Source organism: Poecilia reticulata, chromosome 2, assembly GCF_904066995.2.
Source record: "Poecilia reticulata chromosome 2, P_reticulata-male-v2, whole genome shotgun sequence".
Lineage (NCBI taxonomy): Eukaryota > Metazoa > Chordata > Actinopteri > Cyprinodontiformes > Poeciliidae > Poecilia > Poecilia reticulata.
This window is the reverse complement of record NC_088831.1, coordinates 35,610,500-35,631,848: the sequence shown is the minus strand read 5'-3', so window position 1 is coordinate 35,631,848 and position 21,349 is coordinate 35,610,500.

Genomic DNA, 21,349 nt, shown 5'->3' with positions numbered 1-21,349 from the left:
GTGTGCTTTAGCGAGTTTTCATTTTAAGAACAAAAAAGTATTATTTTTCATTAAAATAAAGACAGATGTTTTTTATGGCCCTGTCTAGAATTTTATCAAGTGATCAAACTTGATAACAAGGAAACAAGCGGTGTTCTTAATTAAAGAGAACTACCCTTTTAAGTTATTTTAATTCAACTTAGTACATGTTTCACTAGAAATATCATAGATAAATGATTACTCCAATTGAACCGTGAATATAATTTGAAGTGGATTTCCTTATTTGAAACACCATTAATTTTTAACTAATTATTGAAGATATGGTTAAGTTTTACAAGTAGTTTATTTTAAATATATTTTCTTAACACTTTCTAAAATAGAATATTCTAGAGGGTATTTGATATTGTTTCTCTTTTTAGTTTTATTTAAGAATCATTAAAGGGTTTTTCACAGTTAATTCAATGTTACTCCCTAAGTTTCTTTTTTTTTTTTTTTGCACCTGTTCCTCAGTGGCAACTCATTCCCCCAAAGGAAATGAAACAACCTGTGAAATCCTGTGAAATGCCTAAACACCCGGTATTACCATCACAGCATTTGTTCAAAGCAAAACAAGACTAATCAGCTTCGGAAGACAAACTGTGCCTCCACGTGGGTGTGAAGTAAATGATTCCAGGGAAATGCAGCATGATGGAAAACAACTGAGCCATAGAAATACAACTGCGATCAGCTTTAAAATTGTAACACCGTGATGGGATTTTATTTTTTTTAGCGAAGTTTATGTAACTTTACTCAAACATTATGTTAAAAATGCAGGCAAAGCCATTTAAACTTCCTGAGACAACCTTTCATTATGTGCCTGGCTATGCTTGACTGAAACAGTCTCTTTTTAAGATATGAAACAAGTTGCACTTTACAGAGAATTGTCTTAATCACTGTTTTACGGGATAATTTATTCATAAACACATTTCAGTACATTACTGTAGCAAATTCTAGTTGACTTGATCCCATTCTCATGTGGGAGGTTGGATACAATAGCTGTACTGTACCCTGTTCATTTCTCAAGTCCATCGCAGAAGTACCAATGAAAGTCAGACAGTAGGCACTGTTGATTGCGCTATCTCATTACTTTGCCGCTGAGCTCCTCACGGTGAGGCTGTGTGACGAGAATGTACGGAAGAAAAATAATTGCGTGGACAGATTGGTGAAAGGTGCTCAGCCACCTTTGGTGTATGAGCTTTAAGCAAAGTCAAACTATGTTTTATGAGTGAGTGCAAAGTTTTATTTCACACTTCTTGCTTTGCAGCTTAAACACTGGATGCAGACGTCCTCTCTTCTGAAAGCGATGGCTGGAGGACGTCGCAATTTATGTTGCTCAGGAGGGAAGAGGAACCATTACTTAAAATGAGAAAAGTCATCTGTGGTTCACAGTATTCCTATAGCTAATTTATATCCACCAATTTTCACCAGAAATCACAGCTGGGGAGTTTGTATAGCTTTGAATCAGAAAAAATGGAGGTGATTGAAGTCACATTTACTTTACAAAACTACTCGTATTCTCATGACTTATCTTTAACTTGTAGATTATTTGTAGTTATTAATATTCCCCCTCTTTAGAGCATATAAACAGCTTGTTGTCATAACACATTTCCTTCCAGTGAATAGTTGCACACATTATCTTTGAAGAAAGAATTGCTCTGCACAACACCCCAAAAACACCACGCAAAAAAAGGAAGTTAGCTGGTGGGAACATTGTGGGGCTGTCTTAAAGTATAAAGGGCTGGTAGACTTCATATAATTGAAGTAAGGATAAATGGACCACTACTGGGCAAAAGTTGTAAGTCCATCACAAAGTAACATAAAAGCAGCTTTAAATCTTACTATTAATGTGTCAGCAGCATGTGTTTTGCACGCCTCTTTGATTAGCTGAAAGGGTCATCACAGACTGGGGGCTGAATTGAATCTGCCGTTGTGATCCACCTCAGCAGGTAGCCTCAGAGCCGCTATCAACAATGAGATAAAAGGGTAAGATGGAATCACTGAGTTAGATTTGATGCAAACGTTTGGCACCAGAATCCGATGCAGATGATAACATGTTGAGGATGACGAGCAACACCACATGCAGCCACAAAGGGCCACCACCCTATTTTGCCGAAAGGATTTTATTTGCTATTGTTGAAATCAGAGAAAATGGAGGCGAATGGAAGTTTTCGCCTGGTTTTTAAGATTTTTATGAGACAAAATCTTTTAGCATTTTAATATCATCTTTTAAAATTACAATCTGGTTTGTGGTTGTTATGTTACTAGTGAGTCCGATCAAGTAAATAAACTGAAAATAGAGAATAGATAATAAATATCATCCAATCGGGTTGGTTAGAGGGTTATTTTTAGTTTAGAAATGGTAAATTATTCTCTCAATATAAAAATAGCTGCATATAGGTCAAAGACAATGAAGTAAAAAAATAGAAATAAAAAAAAAAAGACTTATTGAGCTTATTTTAACCAGCTAAAATTATTGCAATTTTCCACTTGGTCTGGAACTCAGGCGGCTCAACCGGTTAAAGCCAAGAAAAACTTGGATCATCAGGCTTCCCATTCAGAGCTGCCAACAAACCAGCTCTGCATGGCCCTTTGCCACTGTAAGAGACGGTAATAATTTCATCTAAGAGCTGAATAATGAAGCTTTTGCCTCACATTTTTCCAGTATGTAAAACAGCCATTTGAATGTAGTTAGGACGTTCAAAACAATGTCAGAAACCAGGAAATTGTGTTATGCATAGAGAGCAACAGCTCAGAATAAAACAATAATACGGTTTTATAAAGTCTACATGATTTTTTTTAAAGCTTCACCCATGTGTATGGTCTATATTTTTCAAGAATAAGTACAAAATCCAGTTCAGTCTTTAATGAGCCCCAGATCTATTTGTTTTCACTGCTGAAAGCGCTGGCTATAGCTGTAAAAGTAGCTCTACCTTGGCAGCAAGTCTTTGCTGGACTACCCTGTGGTGATGAAAGTGTTCAGAGCCACTTTCATCTGGTGCTGAACGAAAACTGTGTGAGTAAAAATCCCAATTAATGTCCATATTTGGGTCATCTTTTTAGAGTGTAAGGGTGATCAAGACTAGGTTGCCAATTTTAAGCAAGAAAAGGTTATAATTTAACACCAGCAATAACTTCTAGGGGTGTGTAGTTGTTGAACAGTGTTTATCCTTTGCTGCAAATGTTACTTGTAAGACAGATAAAAAAATAATAATTAGCTTCAGAAGACCGAAGCAACAAGTTGTCTGGAAAATCCCTCAATGATTTGCATTTTCAACTATATCCTATTGGACTTAGTAAACAGTTATAAGAAAACCTGTACATGCATGATAACTTTTAAGTCTTCACAGAGATTTGATCCAGTTTTATTTTTAGCAGAAGCACTCTCACAGAGTTTAACAGCAAATAAAAAAATAAAATTCCAATTCAAAAACTTTCACTTTTCTGAGACAAACATTTTAAACCCTTTAGTGATGTCATATTTTGCTTTGACTTCTCAGATCCAAGTAACAGCAATAACTATTCTTGTTTGCCAGATGGGAACATTGTCAAATGACTGGCAGTCAGGTCAACTTGACATTTTGTTCAGATTTCAAAAATTATTTGAGATTAAAAAAATATATTTTAGCAAACTAACTCTTTCATAAATGTTTTATTTACAGTTAAATACCATACTTGCCAAAACACAACACTTTTTTTAACTGCCTCACATTAAATAATTTGAAAAAACTCAGATGACGAATGATAATATCATCATGATAATGTGAAAGTTTTTGAAAGATTAAGGCACAAAAAGTTAAATGGAGATACTCCTCAAACATATTATGTTGTATCATACAAAAAGTCAAAGTTATGCAGGCAATATATGAGGAAGAAAATTGTGCACTTTTACAAGTCCGATTTACTGTTACGTTCAATTTTCAGACACCTAAAGATCAGGAGTAGCTGCTCAAACATTTATCTATATATAAAAACGTCATTAAAATATCCAACTGTTATTTTTACCGTTCAAGAAGAAAAAAAGAACAATATATAGAATTATTGAACCAACATATTAAGACATGAGTCAGGAAGTTAAAGGTTGGCTACTCCTCCAAAAGGACAATGACTCAAAGTGGAGACTAAATTAGTTACAAAATGGCTTATGACAAAGTCTAGATTTTAGTTTGGGCATCATAAAGCCCTGATGTCAAACAGTGTGAATAAAAGTGTCAGAGTTTGGGGATGTTTGTGTTTGTGTGGAGCTTTCTTTCAGTGCTGGAGCACCTGTGCACCTGCTAATCATCAAGCTCATCAAACCACTGGATAAGAGGAGCTGACTGCCTTCAAATGCCTGAATGTTATTCTTTGCAACATCTCTAGCTTTTCATACTTTCTCCAAGTGCCTCCACGTTCTTAGCTTTCACACTGATTGTCTCCTTGTGCTTTCCTCTCCAGAGTTACTTCCTCGTGTGCTCTTTAGCTCTTGCCTCCATGCTGCTTTCCGTCACCCACCATCTACAACTCCCGCTCCATAACTATTTGGATCCTATCACCACAACTGGCATCTTTCAGACTCCTTTTTTCACCAATCATCCTCTCCAACCTGTCCGTCCTGCATTGTCTTCATGTTTCCTCAACTTCTCCAACCTGCAACAGCCTCAGCTCCAGCTCCATAAGACCGTCGCCACTCAAGCCACCACTCCATGCTCTCCTCCTTCCTCCCTGGCATTCTGCATCACCAACAACATTCAGCTCGCTTTTGTCATCACAAAACATTAAGCTTCACTATGCCAATACTCAGATCTCACCAGAGTCTGTTTACCCACTGCTGTCATTTCCCGAACCAAGAAAATGTTATAATAGACCTTTTGAACAGTTCTGTGGACCCATGGGAGTACCTTACATGTGGCTCAGAAGCCTGGGAACCGTGACAAAAGATTTTATGTCTTTCTTTGCAGAGTTTGTGAATATGTAGCATTAATTTGTCTTTGAAGGAGTTTTCAATTTTGCAGTCTTTGGCTTTATTGTTGAGCGTTAATTTTTCAGTTTCTTTTATAAGTCTCTGTTCAGAGCAAAGCAGAGGCAGATAAAGTAAAAACACAAACGAATCACTAAGAACCCAGCTGGATTTGAGCATAAAATTAGTTTTGAATTCTTAGAAGAAATAATCCTAATTCAAGAATAGTTTTGTTGAATGGTGAACCACATAGCTTTTATTTTCATAGACTTTGTGAAATTATTCTAAAGATATTGAAATGCTAATGTTTTAATCAGCTGCTTAAATCTCGGAACCCTAAGTTGTCTGCTTGACCACTGAAGACGAAGTGGTATATAGTTTGTCCACAACCCAGTTAATCCAAGCAAATACAAAATTCTCAAAAGGATGACTTCAACAAATGTTAACAATGACAAAAACCTACAATTAAATCTCCCAGCTCCAGAGTGGACAATTGCTGTTTGTATGTACAGTAGTATGATAATAAAAACCCACCAAATAAGATTTAATGTTGGAATTAAATTTAATCTAAAACTTTCCATCCCTAATCCTTATAAATCGCTGATGTTAACCGAACGAAGGATTAGGTTAGTATGGAGAATAAGTCAATCCTCCTCAATAATGCAGACAAGAAGTGTATATAACAGCTTACTTTAATCTGGCATGTACTTATTTGATGCACCGCCTGACCTTCACAGATATTAACATGACCCCAACAGTCAGCGTTGTCTTTAAAAACATTAATTATTTCTGTAGCCTTGGTTGTTGCAGGTTGCTTTTGTGTACACATTCTTACAGCTTTCCCCTTATCATCTGCTTTTCATTACATCAGATATGTTTGATTGACAAGTAATCTTCTGCTGTGCTATCTCTTGTTGCCATGGAGACTCTCTAACTTCAGGCCTCATTTGTAAAAGTCTTTTTTTTTTTTCTGTTTTCCACACAGACATTTATTTGACCCTGAAAATATATTTTATTATGTGATGTGTCGAGTGCAATGAGACATGGGGGAAGTGCTGGCACAGAGGTGCGATATCACAATAGGAGCTGCAATTTCAAGGCAAGCTGCTATTCAAACATTTTATTCCAGTTGCATGTAGGAGCTGCACAAACCAACAGCACAGCACTAAACATTTAGTTTAGTGCATATTTGACATTTAGTCAAATCTGCGACACTGCATTTTCTTCAAAGGCTAAAAAGTGATATTTTTCTGCGTTTTCTTGACAAGTGACCTTTTAGTGCAAAACCCTGGTCATGATGCATAAATGTTGAGTTTCTGATTATCATAGATGACACAGGGCCGTTGCTTTTGTTCTGCAACACACATTTTTGAGGTTGCTTTCAGACACAGTCTTACACAAAGTGGTTTGGTGCATGCACTGAAATGTCAGTGAAACGATGCACGTGGAAACTGTTGACTTTGCACAGATATTTATAAAAGATTTTCCCTTTCAGAACATGTGATAACCTCTTGCCATCTGCGAAGGTTTCTTGGAAGAAAAGAAACAGTAACAGCAAAGTTTATCTCCAGCTGGTACATCGCTAAGCTGTGAGGGAAGACAGTAACGGCTCAGGGTTCACCAGCTTCACTTATCTATGGTGTGACGTAAGCGTGGAGGCAATGGCCTATAACCAATAAGAATCCACCCCAACTCATTTATTATAGAGTTCAATTAGTGAGAGCTCTCATGTCTATAGCTATTGTGTTTTTGGCTATCATGTGTTTTTACTGATGTCACTAAGGATGTTTTGTACTTTTGTTGGCTTTCTTTGTTATTTAATGTGTTCCAGTCCTTCTTATATATTTATGTTGTAGTTACTCTCTTTCATTTGGTGAGTAGATCATTTTGTGTTCATTCAGTGTTCTCCAGGCTAACATGTGGTTAAATGCATCAGTGTCTTCATCTCTCTCACCAGATCTCTATTGCCAGTAAATTCCATGTTGGGTTCCCCGTGTTCTTATCTGTGTTCTAGTTTTTCTTGCACATCCTCCTTGGTTTTTGTGAATCTTTTTTTTTTATTTTTGAGCAAACATTTGTCTGCAAAATGGAATTGCTGTTCTCTCATCTGAACTTGAATATGTCTCAACCAACAACCATGACAGGTGGCTATTGATATGAATCCACTGCTAGCATAAATAGAACGTTACGAACCATTCATAACCTTCATGGACTTCATGGAAAAAGCTATCAAGCACATCCTTTTTCAGGAAAACATGAACCTGAGGGACATCAGAGATGTAGCTTTTAGCTTACATACCAGCTTACTCTGCTTAAGATAAAGGCTGTATAAAAAATACGTGAATCAGAATAATTCAAGTTTTGAGTCTTAAGGTCATAAGTCTAAGTCAAGTCTTTGTTTTTATGACTTAAATAAACCGTAGCCTTCATCTCTGCCCATCATTGAAAATTATGGATGAATTTTTTTTAAAGGGCCAATAAAGGATGTCATAAAATATGAAATCAGCTAATTTTGTTATTTAAAGGTATTTCAAATATAAACTTACTGACAATTAGGTTGACTCTGAAATTCCTAAATATGATTAACATTCTTATTTACCTGGCAGAAAATTCAAGTTACTCTAAAGCTATACTCTGAAATAAAATGTTGAAATTGTGTCATAGTTTTTGGATTTGGTGTGCTACCCAAAGGTATCCAGCAGTTGATTATATTTTGGGCAAATTATGTCCAGAGATTTAGAATAAACTCAAGTCAAGCACCGAATAAGTAAATCTGTATGCTGAGCTGGTCCAACCGATGGAAAAGGCAGGATTTATTCATGCAAAGTAAAACACACAGGGCATCAAACTTCGGCATTTTGCTAATACGCTCTTCTTCTGCTGCTGTCCTTCTGCATTGTGTAACACTCCCAGCCGATGATGCATGCTCGGTTACCATAATAGAGAAAAACGGGATTCGGTTCTCAACAAAGCACAAACATTCAGAGGCATACGAACAGAATCAGTTCTAGAATGAGGCTTCAACTTATGTGTGAAAGGGCAAGCACTGTACAGCACAATGTATGTTTTTGCCATTAATGCTCACTAAACATGGTACACTTATGTGATGTGAGTTGCTAAAAATAATTATAAGAAAGGCATATTTTTTTATAATAATGTTTTGTGCTACTGTGAATTGTGTATCTTAGAACAGGAGATCTGTAAGGACAAAACTGAATATTTTCCAACTCTCAACTGGTAATGTATAAACACCCAGCAAACACTTTAAAAAGGCTTCAGTCTTTGTTTTGCTCTTACTTTCAAAGTTTGCTTGTTTATATAATGAAAACAATGACTGGACAGCCGTGTCCACACAGCCATGGGCATGTTTGTTGTGCATAAATGTTCAGAGTCTATAATCTGTGTCTCTTGTCAGCTATTGTTCCTATAAGGCTTACATCATTCATGTAGCATGTTTTCTCGTGCATCTGCATCAATATCAAGTACTCAAATGCCAAAACATTCATTATAGATAGATTTTATTTATGTTATTCGCCGCTCAAATAGTTGCAGCAGAAGCAAAAAAAAAATATCCAAAGTACTGATTGTACATGCTTGAACAAACTCAGCTGCTGTTGCATTGCAGTGGTTCAGCAGTTTGATGAAGAGAGTAATCCAAAATGTCACTTTTCTTTGATTTCCAAGAAAACTCAGAGCACTTCTCCTAAGGACAACCAATGCATGACTGCAATGTATAAAAAAAAACTCCTTCAGACCAAATTGACAACTGAATTAGCATTTGCTGTCTTAGGTGGGTTTTTCCACCGTATGCCTTGCAAAAGCCTTCAACTTTTGCATAATTTATAATTTTGCAAGCACCAGTTTCAATGATTGTTTGGGGAAATTTTCTGGTATCTAAAAATAAATAAATAAATACATAAACAAGTGTTGCAGAATTATAAAGTGGGAAGAAAAGGACACATTGATTTTAGTTTTAACTTTTTAAGTCTGTAGGGTTTGCCCATTTGAACTTTTTATTCGGACTCATACAGGCAAATACATTTTTAAAGAGCATAGAGCAAAAAATGTACTTCAGTATTTTGACAAAATACAAAAATGCATTTTTTTTGTGAGAAACTTGGTGATGACAGCAACATGATGTTGGGATTTCTTCAGAGGGGATACTGAGTTAATGGGAAAACAGATGGAGCTAAACACAAGGGATTTAGGAAAACCCACTAGAGGATGAAAAGTCTTGAGACTAATGTGGAGGAGGTTCATTTTCCAGTGGAAAAACAACTATACTACATAACTATATATAAACTATATTACAGTTTAGGACCAGCTACAGTTTAGATCAAAGCATGTCTGTTACTCCCAATAGTAAGTCCCGCCCACTCCTCACAACTCTTAGGACTCACTACTGCCCAGTTCTCTGTCTAACAGGTCCGGAAAACCCCCAGAAACTCGGGTCTTACCCTAGCGATAGTTTGTGGAGAATTATCTATTTAAACTGGGGTCGGAAAGGACTCGTCTAGCTCTGACTACCTTCAATCCAGAAGTTATGACCTTTTACAGTTGAGGGGCAATCCGCTGAGTAGCCCTCACAACGACATAACCCCTACAACCACTCCTGTTAACGGTAGCTCCTTTCCTAAAATAACGGCACTTGTTAACGGCTAGATTAAATTTAGTGACTTAGAGTTAAGTCCCAAGGTCATTATTTTAACACTCACCAGAGGAAAACACAAAGCCACCCTGTCTCTAGCATCATGTATATTGTTTTACTATATTTAGGAGAACCAACAATAATCGAGACTGACACAATTAAACTCACTGTTCACAATTCTCATTAGAATCTTTAGAATTATAATTTTATTAAGCAAGCTTTAGCAGGGGCATATAACAACAAATTAATTTCCAAGAGTTATAAAAGAAGCAAAAATATAATGAAATCAACTAGGATTAATCACCTCCTTTCCTTATTCTCATTCCTAACCTGTTTCACTAAATTCACTGAGCGAGGCTTTGGGAGAAGCTGATCACCTCATACCCGATGGTCTTTGATCTCGGCAGCTGTAATCTTTTGCGGTCCTTGGTCAGAGTCTTTGTCCAGCCGGAGCAAAATCCTCTTTACTGAAGAGAAGCGGAGAGAAGGCTCACGCTTTCCATTGAACGTGCAGACACTTCCTTGGAACTGTTACAGGTGAGATTAGAATAGAGAAGGTTAGGGCCTACCCAGTCAAAACCATGGTCCATTTCACCGTCGCATAGACTTTTCCGGAATGCATGGCCTTCTGCAATGGCTAGGAGGGTGTCGGGGATGGCAGGGACAGGTAGATCTACAATCTTCTTGCGCTTTTGTAGCTGGTATCCCAAAATTGCATCAGTGCAGGTTTTTGCCCTCACAATCGCTCTTCGCCATGTCCCTGCAATCTTTCGCCAAACCACTTCAGATGCATGGGTGTCATACTCCTCCGCATAATGTTCCTTGCAGTAATCTTCCCAACCTGGGAGTGTCTGACACGGTTTTCTTGCTAGTCCAATGGTACATTGGGTCTTGTTCTTATTACAAGTCATGCGCCAGGGCCTTGGTAGAACGTAGTTGTCAGGCCTCCAAAAAATACCTGGCCAAATCATCCGATCTTTGGAGTAGACAGTGGCAATATATTGGTATTTAATCCAATAATTGTGGGACGCATTGAGGCAAGGCAGAACCCAAGCCTGCAGTTCTTCCTGTTGGAGTCCCCACCACTCCCAATCCCAGGCACGATGGTAGTCCTCGTACCAGGCACGGAGGACGAGTTTCGCTGTTTTGAAGGTGTCAGGACTCGGGCAGTGGTATCTCCATGCAGCGTGGAACGTGTTGCTGGTTTGCCAAAGGTCACATCGCGGGGAGGACATCGTCTTCACCCATTCTGTGTCGTTTAGGCTATCAAAAATGCGTCGGGCTACACACTCATCAATTTGTGCAAACTGGTCTTTAGGGGCATTTAGGAGATCATCTGGAGTTGGAAGTGGTTGTGTGCGCATGTCAGCAAAATGCGGTCCTTTCAGCCCGGCAGGGGAGCGAACTGCCCCCTCCGGGAAATCTCCTATGAAGAATACTTGATCTGTTGCTATACCAGTCCAGGGAAATGAGTCATTCAACCAAGGTTCTATTTCTGTTTGCATGGTTCTGGCTCGGGCCCACGAGAATGACCAATCTTCCTTCAGAGCCAAAACTACGTGATTTTGTCCAGCGCAACTAACAAATTTGTTCCACAGGCATGCGTTTAGGATACCAAATTTATTCTTATAACATTCTTGCTGGTCGGCTTGATACATGAACCGTCTGGATCCTTGTTTTATCAAAAAGGCTGTGATGTTTTCCCAGACGTACTGTTCTGGTTGCCCCGTTGGTCGTATCCGAGTGCTGTTACTGGCAGTTCGGTTCTGATACAGGGTCTCGGTGTCAATTTCATCTTCATCACAATTCAGGTGATAATCTCCCCAAAACTCCTTACGTGGGAGCCAAGTCCTGCAGCCTGAGGACCTATGTGGGGCCGAATAGATCACCTCGGTGTCCCAGTATCCTTGGGACGGTGCCAGCGCTAGGGGTCGGCAGGCTTTGTTGCAATGCCATTCTGGCAAGCCGTTGTCTGGATGGATCCAGTTGCATCGGGCCGTCTGTCGCTCTTTCTGATGCAGGATCCTTACCCAGCAAATTACTCCCTCCTTGAGGAGGCTATAGCTGTAGATCTCCCAGGTGCGATTTAGGAGGTCATCGATCATGGAGTCATTTAGATTGTAAGCTCTGCTTTCCACATATTTCTTTCCGTTTTCTTTCTTGAATAATTGACTTTGGTTCTGAACAGAAGACTCGTTGTCCCATGGCACAAAAATAGAGGTGGTAGTGGTATTCCAACAATTGAAGGTGAAGTACTTGGAGCGACCATAGGTAACTTTTGTATGCGTAAGGTGCCATGGCCCTACTCCTACGAAGTATAGGATGGTGATCAGAATAGTAGCAGTAACTAGTAGCGCAAGGAGCGTAAGCAAAGCTTTAATGCAAAGTAGCATGCTCTTTCTCGTAGTCGCTTTCCGTAGCAAGGGTCGTTCAGGGGTGTCCGGTTCGTCGTCTGTGGTGTCATCCGAATCTGTAAGGTCATCCAGCGAGCTGGATCTTGTCTTCACCCTCCTTAAGCGGGTTACATCCATTTTGGGTTCCTTAGAGTGTAGGTTAATGGTATTCTAGGATCTGCGGTATATGGCCTTTCGCCGACTTTTGCTAAGGCTTTGGGGCGCCGCCAAGAGACAGTGGTTGTAGCAGCTCGTCTGATGGCTCGTCCTCGCAGTAGTGAGCTATATACTGGAGAGGGGTAGGGCAACTTAGGTTCCAGCCCCCTCCACACCCATTTCCATAGGAACACTCTCCAGCAGTCCGGTCGGGGAAGTGGGCCTTGGCCCTCGCCTCGTCTCAATACTGGATCGTTCCAGGCGGGCTGCGAGTAGCCTATAGGCGCTGGTACCGTAATGTACGTACACAACGACTGCCCATGTAGCGTCAGTCGTGTGCGGTACCCCAGGGTGGTGGAGCAAAGATCCTTTGGTGCGGCGGATTAGGGTATATTCGGTCCAATTCCAATTTTAGTGGAAGCCTGGTGTTGTTGAAAACATATTCATCGGGGTCCATCTCCACTCTCACTACTGTTCTGGCCATTCCCGGTGATGTAGTCCAGATGACCATATCATTTACTGATATCTCACAGTACTGACCTTGTAGAGGTTCTAGATAATGGGGCCCCCAACGAACCCGTATCTCTGTCCCTCCTAGGGTTAGGTACACTGCATTGAAAATCCAAGGGAGCCGTTGTGGGCAGGTCGGCGTACCTCCCGAATGACTGACTGCATCCGGTGACATCTTTCCTTTCCAAATCGGGTATTCCACGGGGAGAAAGTAAAACGGATCATGCCACGGCCGTGGCGTTGATTCCTCGCTTCTCCTTACTTCCTTCGCCTCCTGCCAGTCGGTGGGTCGAATATAGATGAGGTGGTTGAGGAAATAGGCTTCCGAGAGCGGGTAGGAAACAGTATAATCCTCTCGAGGCATGTCCAGTAAAATGGAACCGTTCGGGAGCTTCAAAAAGGGTCCTCTGTCCGAGAGTCCAGACCAGACTTCCGTGCCCACTTTAAACAATTTACTTATAAAATACTTCTTTCCATTCTGATATCTTTCTTTTCGCTTTTTTGTAGACTTGACGACCTGACCCCCTTCTGCCGGTGTATCCATCAGTTTCTAATTTTTCTTCCTTCGTGCAAAAGTGGAGGAGAGCGACCGCCAAGCGCCGCCTCCGAGTCTTCTTCTTGGCTTCTCTGGCTCAGCACAGGACACAGTGGGGTAGACTTGGTCTTCCGAGACCACGGTGATTGTTGCTCCCACCGAATAGACTCCTTTATATGGAATGGTGAGCATCTGCACTGACAGTTGAACCGAACGGGTAGTGTCGGGATCAGAGGGCGTCTTCACTCTATGGGCCACGCCTCCTGGGACCTGCAGGACCCCGTCACGAAAGTTGCATTCTGCTGTTACACGGAACAGGGTCGACTTCTCCTTGGGTCTTGCCGCGTTGCTGCCCCACCCATCCAGCTCAGTGGTGCAATAGTACAGATCCGACGTGCGTATCTCACCCTCTCTTGGCACATCCGGCAAATCCACTATCGGGATGGTGCAGTCATTGATGGTTTCCAAAATCAGATGTGCCCAGGTAGTCAGTTCCCAGGGGCCCGTCCAGCCTCCATTCACCGCTTGGGCTAAGGTGTCATCCGGGAGCCATCTTAATTCCTCTACAGAATTGGGGCCTACCTGAGGCCGCAGCACTCGGAAAATGACCGGGGAATACGAGGTATTCACTGGGGGGAAGGACAGGCTTGCTCGTGCAGGATCATAGGGCCATGCAGCGTGGACAGACTCCCAAAGAAAGTCATGCGGCCCCTCTGCTTTTCTCCAGATCCAGTCTTCTCTGACCGAGGGTCCCTCTGGGGTGTTAGGGGGAGCTGAAGGTCCTGGAGGCCAATATACTGAGGGTATGGGGCTCCCATAAGTGGGTTGGGCCCCCACGCAAGGTTGGAAGAATCTTAGGGAGCTGTAGTATCTTCTCACCTGCCAGCCATCAGCTTGTCCCGCTGCTGTTACCTCGTCCCTGCGGATCTGTTCCTCGCAGGTCGCACAGTAGATCAGTTTTTCTCCGTCCCACTGGCAGAGGCATCTTTTTGGTTCTTCCTCTCGCCATCCCCATTGATTAATCACCAGGGTCCGTGGCAGGTATCCTATTCGGCAATTTCCACAAACCGTAATGCTTATGACCGAAACCGGGGAGACGGGGAGGCTTCGCAGCCCGTCTGCCGTCGACTCCTGCCGCCAGGGTTTTTCGCGGCCTGGTCCTTCCCAGGTGAGGGGGAGCTGGAGGACTGTTAGACATACTGGGCAACGGTCTTTGGTGCTACTCCACTTCAGCATTTCAGGTTCGTTTGACAGGACTCCATTTTTGGCCCAATCCAATTTCTTCAGGGCTCGTCCTGCCCAGATCCCTGAAGTTGTTCTCCTAATTACAACCACCCCTTTCACGGTGGCCAGTCCGAGATAGGGTGGAACGATACATGATGCACTGGCCATTTCACCGGCTTCTATTTCTCTCTAGTCAGGAACTGGCTTGAGCTGTTCGACTCCTTGGATCCCCCGTTTCTCTAGCAGTACCGTATTCCGGTCCAGTACTTGCTTGACGGTGTCTGTTGTTTCAAACTTAGGTTTTACTGCTGCGTTCACAGGTTGTTCTCTTGCTTTGATCCACACCCGCTGTCCCACTCTGAATGGCACTTTGGGCGTCAGCTTCTCCTTTTTATCACTGGAGCCCCGCCCCGTTTCCTTCGTGGTAAACGGTCGTTGGTTGAGTTCCATGGATGGGGCGGGCCTGTCGACTCTGTTCCTGTCATTCAGGGCCCGTCCTATTTCCACAGCCACGGTGCTCCAGCTGCTGTCGTTAGCATTCTTAGCTATCCAGCCTTTGACTAATCCAATGGTCCGTTCCACCACCCCGTTGGCTTGAGGGGTGTAAGGGGGTGAGTAAACCCTTATCACGCCAAACTTCTGGCACCATTGGTCAACCTGCGCGTTACGGAAATGAGTCCCATTGTCCGTACGTAGCTCCTTTGGGATTCCCAGGACGCTGCACACTTGCTCCAGCATGCCGACAACACTGTTGCCATTAGCCTTCCTGGCTGCTTTTACAGTTACAAATCCCGACATTGAGTCCACCAGCACTAAAAGGTACTTCTCACCTTTTCTTCCCGTTATTCCCAGGGGGCCTGCTACATCCATGCAGACTGAGCCCCAGGGGATCGTGCTCTTGATGGTCAATCCTTCCAACCGCTGCCCTCGGCGGCCTGCGTTGTATTGTCCACATACTTCACAGCCCCGTAGCACGCGTTGGACTTGTTTCACTGGGATCCAAAGCTCATACTCATCCAGCTCCTTACGGGTAGGCCGTACGCCTGCATGTCCAAGGGCTTCATGCACGCTCCGCACGACCTCATCCACGTATTCTTCTGGGACCTCCCGTCCTCTGGGAGTAGTGTCCCACTTCTCGGCTCCGACAAAGACAATTTTTCTCTGTTGGACATAACAGTCCACTTCATCATTTCCACGCCAATGAGCTCCCTCATGCGTGTGGGCTCGTTGGTGCTCCACTTGGAGCTCCAGTTGCATCTTTAACTCGGCAATCTTCTTCCATAAGTCTCTATGGGCCACCGGCTTGCCCTTAGCTGTTTCAAAACCATTTTCTTCCCAAATGGCTAGGTCCTCTCTCAGGGCCTGAGCACAGTAGTAACTGTCCGTCACTAACCTGGCGCTCTTGATTTTTCTTTTGGCCAACTCCAGTAATCCTTCCAACACTGCTGTGACTTCTCCGACTTGGGCGCTGCCGGGGGCTTTCCCTTTCTGTCTGTACCTCTCTGTACCGTCTTGTTTCAGGATGAACCCCCAGTAGGCCACGTGGTCCGACCCTTTCTTTGATCCATCGGTGTAGAGTGTCCACTCTGGCTGCTCCGGTGTCTCAGGCGCCTCTTGCGGTCGTCTCTTGTTTGGGGGCTGTGCTGGCCCGATTTCAAGCTCTGGGTCCAGCAAGATGTCTTCCCATCTTCCCCATCGGGTGTTTGTTGCTTTAGTACTTTCGACGGTGCCTTTGCGTAGGTACTTGTGGACCTGGCTCTGTGTGATGACTTTGATCGGTTGCCCTTGTGCCAGGTCTTTTAGCACACTCCAGTATCGTGCCAGTACCGCTAGTTCTTTCTCTTCTTGTGGGTACTTTTTCTCGACAGAAGTCAGGGTGTAACTCCACAGAGTAACCAGGCCTCCGTTCTCGTTACTCACTTTGATCATAGCGTCGTCGTTTTCACAGCTGATTTCTGCCACCATTCGTTCTGACAAACTCCTTGGTTCCAGTCTCACGGCGGCTTGAATGGCTTTTCTTAATTCTTCCAGATCTTGTTGGTTGGCCGCCGTCCAAACCCATTGCTTCTGCCCTGCGTCTTCGTCCTCCTCCTTTTTCCTTAGGCAGTTATACAATGGTCTGGCATACTTCTGGTAGTTGGGTACGTGGTCCCTGACATAGTTACATAGTCCCAATATCTTCTGCAGATCGTTCTCTGACTGTGGGGGCCGAATGTCCATCAACTTGTCCCTGTACCCATCCGAGAGTCCCAAGTCCGACGTGACTTGGAACCCCAAGTAATTCACTTGGAATTGTCCGAACTGGCACTTCTTGAGGTTCAGTTTTAGGCCTGCCTTGGTGAGGTTCTCGATCACAGTCCGTAACCTCACCAAGTGTTCTTCTTCGGTGTCATCGGCAATAAAAACATCATCTATGTACACAGTTGCCCCCACGTCTCCCAGTACTTCCATCACGGCTGACTGAAAAACGTTCGGTGAATTTTTATAGCCTTGGGGTAATCTCTGCCAAACATAGCTCTTGCCTTTGTGGGTAAATGCCGTCTTACCCTGGGACTGCCTCGCGAGGCGGAGAGAGAAAAATCCATTAGCCAGATCGATGCAGGACTTGAATTTCTTGACTCGTAGCGTCTTAAGGGTGCCTTGTGGGTTGATCAGGCTGGCTCTATTTGCCACCGTTCTCCGATTCAGAGCCTTAAAGTTGATTACTGGCCTCCAACCCCCTCCTGCCGATTCGGGTTTCTTCACCGCCTGAATGGGGCTGTTTGTGATGGGGTTGAGTTCCTCTCTGATGATTCCCAGGGAACTCAGCTCCTTCACTATTTTGTCCATTTCTTCGACTGCCCCTGGATTCAGGGGGTATTGCCGAACAGGGGGGTGCACCCCACCTTCAATCTGGTGCACAACCCTTTGGCCCAAATCTCCGCAGTCGTTCTTGAATCTGGCCACCTCCGCCGAGGCGATGATCTTAAGCAACTCCTCTTTCCCGGCCGGGGAGAAGTCACTCTCTTCGATTTTCTGCTCCGTCACTGCTGGTATATCCACTGGTTTGTACCAGCCTTGCGCTTCTGGTCCTGTCTGTGTCGGGCCGACTTTCACCAGTCTGGCTTTTAGACTTGTCAACCTTCGTTCGAGAGCACGATGATTACACTTTTTCTTACTTATTTCGTCCAAGTCTCTGACGGTGAGGAGGTTGTATGGACCTTTGATCCATACCACTCCTTTCCAGGTTCCATATGGCATTTTCTCTATTTTTCCGTTGGCAAATTGAACTTTTAGGTGTCCTGTTGTTTTCAGGTCTTTGCGGGTCATCGACACCTCTGCTCCAGTGTCCACTAGGTAGGGTACTCCTTCCACTCTCGCGTAGATCTCGTCCCCCTCCCAGTAGGCATTCTCTAGCGTGACCCGCGACCTGGACGTCATTACTGTGGCGGCCCTCCGGTCCCATTCTCACGGGCAACGCGGAGGGCCGTTTTCTGCTCAGGGCTTAATTTTCTGTACTCCTCCTCCGAGAGGTAGGGGCCTCCCCTCGGCTGGCGCGGGGGTGCTGGCTGGCCGCTTGGTCTCCCTTGCGGTCCTTGTGGTCTTGGCTGAAACGTTCTGTTCTGGAAGTTGGGCGGTGGCCTGCCCTGGTAGCTGGGTGACGGTCCTCCTTGGAAGTTGGGGGGAGGCTTTGCGGTGGTTTTGTTGGCCGGTTTCACCGTCTGACTCGCCTCCTTTTTCCTCTTCTCCTCGTAGTACTGCTGCTCCAGGTCGAATCCTTTCACGGCCACATCCATCTGGGCGACTGTGGTGCCTCTAATTGGCATCTTTACAAACACTATTTCTCCCCTCCGGCCTCTCGTCACGTCACGCAGCACTTTCACATACTTTGCCGGGGGGATGGTGTGCTTGAGGGTGTGCCAGAGGGGTTCCAACCGACTCCCTTTGTCGAGCCGCCCCCTGGCTCTTTTCACTTGAGATTCTTCGTCATCCGCGTCTTCCAGCACCAACCGCTCGTAGTTACTCTGGGCGGATTCTGATCCAACCATCGGGTCCGCAGTCACACTAGTCAGCCATAGCTTCTTAGCCCCTTCATGGGTGGTGGTAGACAATACTGTTGGCCAGACATCCTTCAAATATTCCTCATTGCTTTCGTTCCCATTTTTCTTCTGATCACCAGTCTGAGGTTCTTGAGCTCAGCATAGGCATCCTGGCCGGCACCGGTGGCAACCGGCGGAGTCGGCTCCGTCCCAGGAGCCACAGGGCTCCGTAGCGATGGCCCTACTGAGGTTTCTGGTGGCTCTTCCTCGTCGGCGGACACCTCATCCAGCCTTTGCCGGGTCTCTCGGGAGTGCTTGAAGGCGGCTTTCTTTAGACGCCTCAGCATCACGTCGTGCATGATCCCAATGTAGTTCATCCTGAAGTTGGAAGTCAGGGAATTGTACACCGCCAGCGTGGAGCGGGAGGGCGCCATCAGAATATTGGCCCACTCTCCCACGGTCGCCTCGACCCCGAGGGTAACTCGGTCCTCCAGGCGGCCGGACCATTCTGGTGGTACCTGATAGTCGGTCTGGTCGACCTCCGGCACATACGCCCGTCTCCCATCTTTGGCTTGAACCGGGCCCCAGGTTATGTCTCTCGCCAGTCTTTCGGAGGTTCTCTCGATGTCATACACCTCCACTTCATTCTTCGTTCCTCGATGTTGGCCCGTTCGGAGTGGCTTGCAGTTGACCAGGGGGAGTTTTGGGTCAGAGAAAGCGCTCTCGTGCTCGCTCTCTTCCTCTGGGTCGCTGATGTCGCTGAACTGCGACTGTCGAAGGGGTGTACCCCAGGGGGCATTCAACGGCTGAATCTTTGCTGGTTTTGTAACTCCGTCCTCCGCGTTCGCCTGCGGTCCCTCCTTTGGCCGGTCCACATCATAGTTTTGTTGTCCTTCGTCTTCTGGTTCAATTGAGAGCTTCCGGATGTATTCTGCTGCCCTGTCTGCCGGTTCGACTGGATATGCTCTCAGTCTTACTTTCGCCGCCTTGATGACTTTAGCTGGTCCAACCGGAGTATCGTCCGGGGGGTCGCTCCTCGGGATCTCCTGGGGATGGTCGTTGGTTTCCGCAGGTTGACGTTCGGCGCGGTACTGCCTCTCCGTTTCCGCCGCTTTCCGCACGCCCTGCTCGGTCTGAAGTTGGTGTAGGTAGGGGTCAACCACTACCACCACCTCATGGATAGAGAAGAAGTGACTGTTAGTTGTGACTATGGACACCACCCCTCTCTCCGCGACCGACTGAGCGGTGTCTCCCCGCAGATCCGGTGACCTTAGTCCTTGCACGCTCACTACGACCCTTCTCATCCGTCGGTTGTGGGCGGTTATGAGGCCTCGCTCCAGGCCGTGCCACATCTTTTTCCGATAATCTTCGAGGTTATTTCCCTTCTTGTAAGCGTCGATAGGGACCAGGATAATCTCCCCATAGGTCAGGTTGTAGCCATTCAATGTGACCACTTCCCCATCCGTCATTTTGCTGCCCGTAGTTCTCAGCCGGTGTAGATCCTTCTGGTAATCGTCCCCAGCCTGGAGTTTAAGTTCTGACCTGAGCTTTCGGTTGTGGACCTTGTATCTCTCATCTGTGAATACGATCAGCCCATCACCTTCGATTTCCCAAGGTTCTCCGACGAGTTGATACACCTTGAGCCCAGTCTGCATTCTGATGTTGAGTGCTTTTTTTGGCAGCGGGGGCAGTTCTCGGGACCTTTTCCGGGTGTTTGATTTCTGAGTCTTTTTCTTGGGGCTATAAGTCCCTCTTTTGCCCTTGTCCGCGTCGCTCTCCTCGTCGTCCGAGCTGTCTCCTGATGGTGGCGGCGGTGAAGCTGGTGCCTTTCTCTCCGTGCTGTGGGCCTGCGGCAGGGGCTTGTTTTTTGGTTCACTCCAGAGGGACCATTCCTTTATCATTTTATCCCACTGCTCTATCTCGTGCTCCCAAACCGGTGTTCCGCTCGGCTCTCCCTTACCCGACGGCCCAGGGAGTTCACCCTGGATCTCTCCATCACTGTCCTCTGTCAGATCTACTAGGGGGAGTCCCGGCTGAGGGGACGGGTTTCGGCTATCCTGCCGTGACGGAGGTTCAGCCACCTCCGAGTCCACACGGTCCCTTGCTTGGTACTCTTCTCTCTTTTTCTTGTATAGTCCGATCTTCTGCAGGACGTCCGTGTACTCGGGGTGGCGGGACGTTTGTCGGGCCAAATGGTTCACCAGGATCCCATCCACACCGGCAGCCAATGCCACCAGCTTTACTATGCCGTCGTACCTCTCAGACGGGCTATCCATCATCCGTAGTTGGCCGTCAGGCCACTCTTCCAGGAGGCCGGCGAACCACTCCAGCCATTCTTGAACTTCCGTCCTCTTGGCGATTTTCACCGGGCACCGGGCGATCATCAGCCGGTGGTTGTGTTTGAGCTTGGGGCATAAGTAGATCTGTTGATTCTCCAATGTCACTTCCATCAGGATTCGTGATCCATTTGGGTTTCCAGCAAGATGGGCCTCGCAGAGCATCTGCTGATTTGGTGTCGTCCAGGTGTTGTACCCGTCGCCCAGCAGTATCAGCCTCACTGGAAGTTGCCGTAACCCACTTTGGGAGAGGCGAAGTCGTTCTTCCCTCTCGGTTCTGTCGGGGCTGGTATCCAGCTCCATGTTCGACGTTGGTGTGAGCCCTGCTGCTTCAGTTGCAGCATCCATGGTTGTCTTTGTCTCCGAGTCGCCTATCCCCCAAAGCCTCTCAGGGTACCTTAGAGCAGGGATGGGTCTAGGCTAGGTTGGCTACTGGCTTCCCTTCTGGATGCGAATCGTTCATCCTCAGCTGAAGCTTTTCCCTCGCCTGCACGCTGTACAGTTACTGCAAGGGTCGCGACTGATAAGCCTCATCAGTCGCTCCCAACTCTATTCCCTAAGAGCTGGTCTCCCA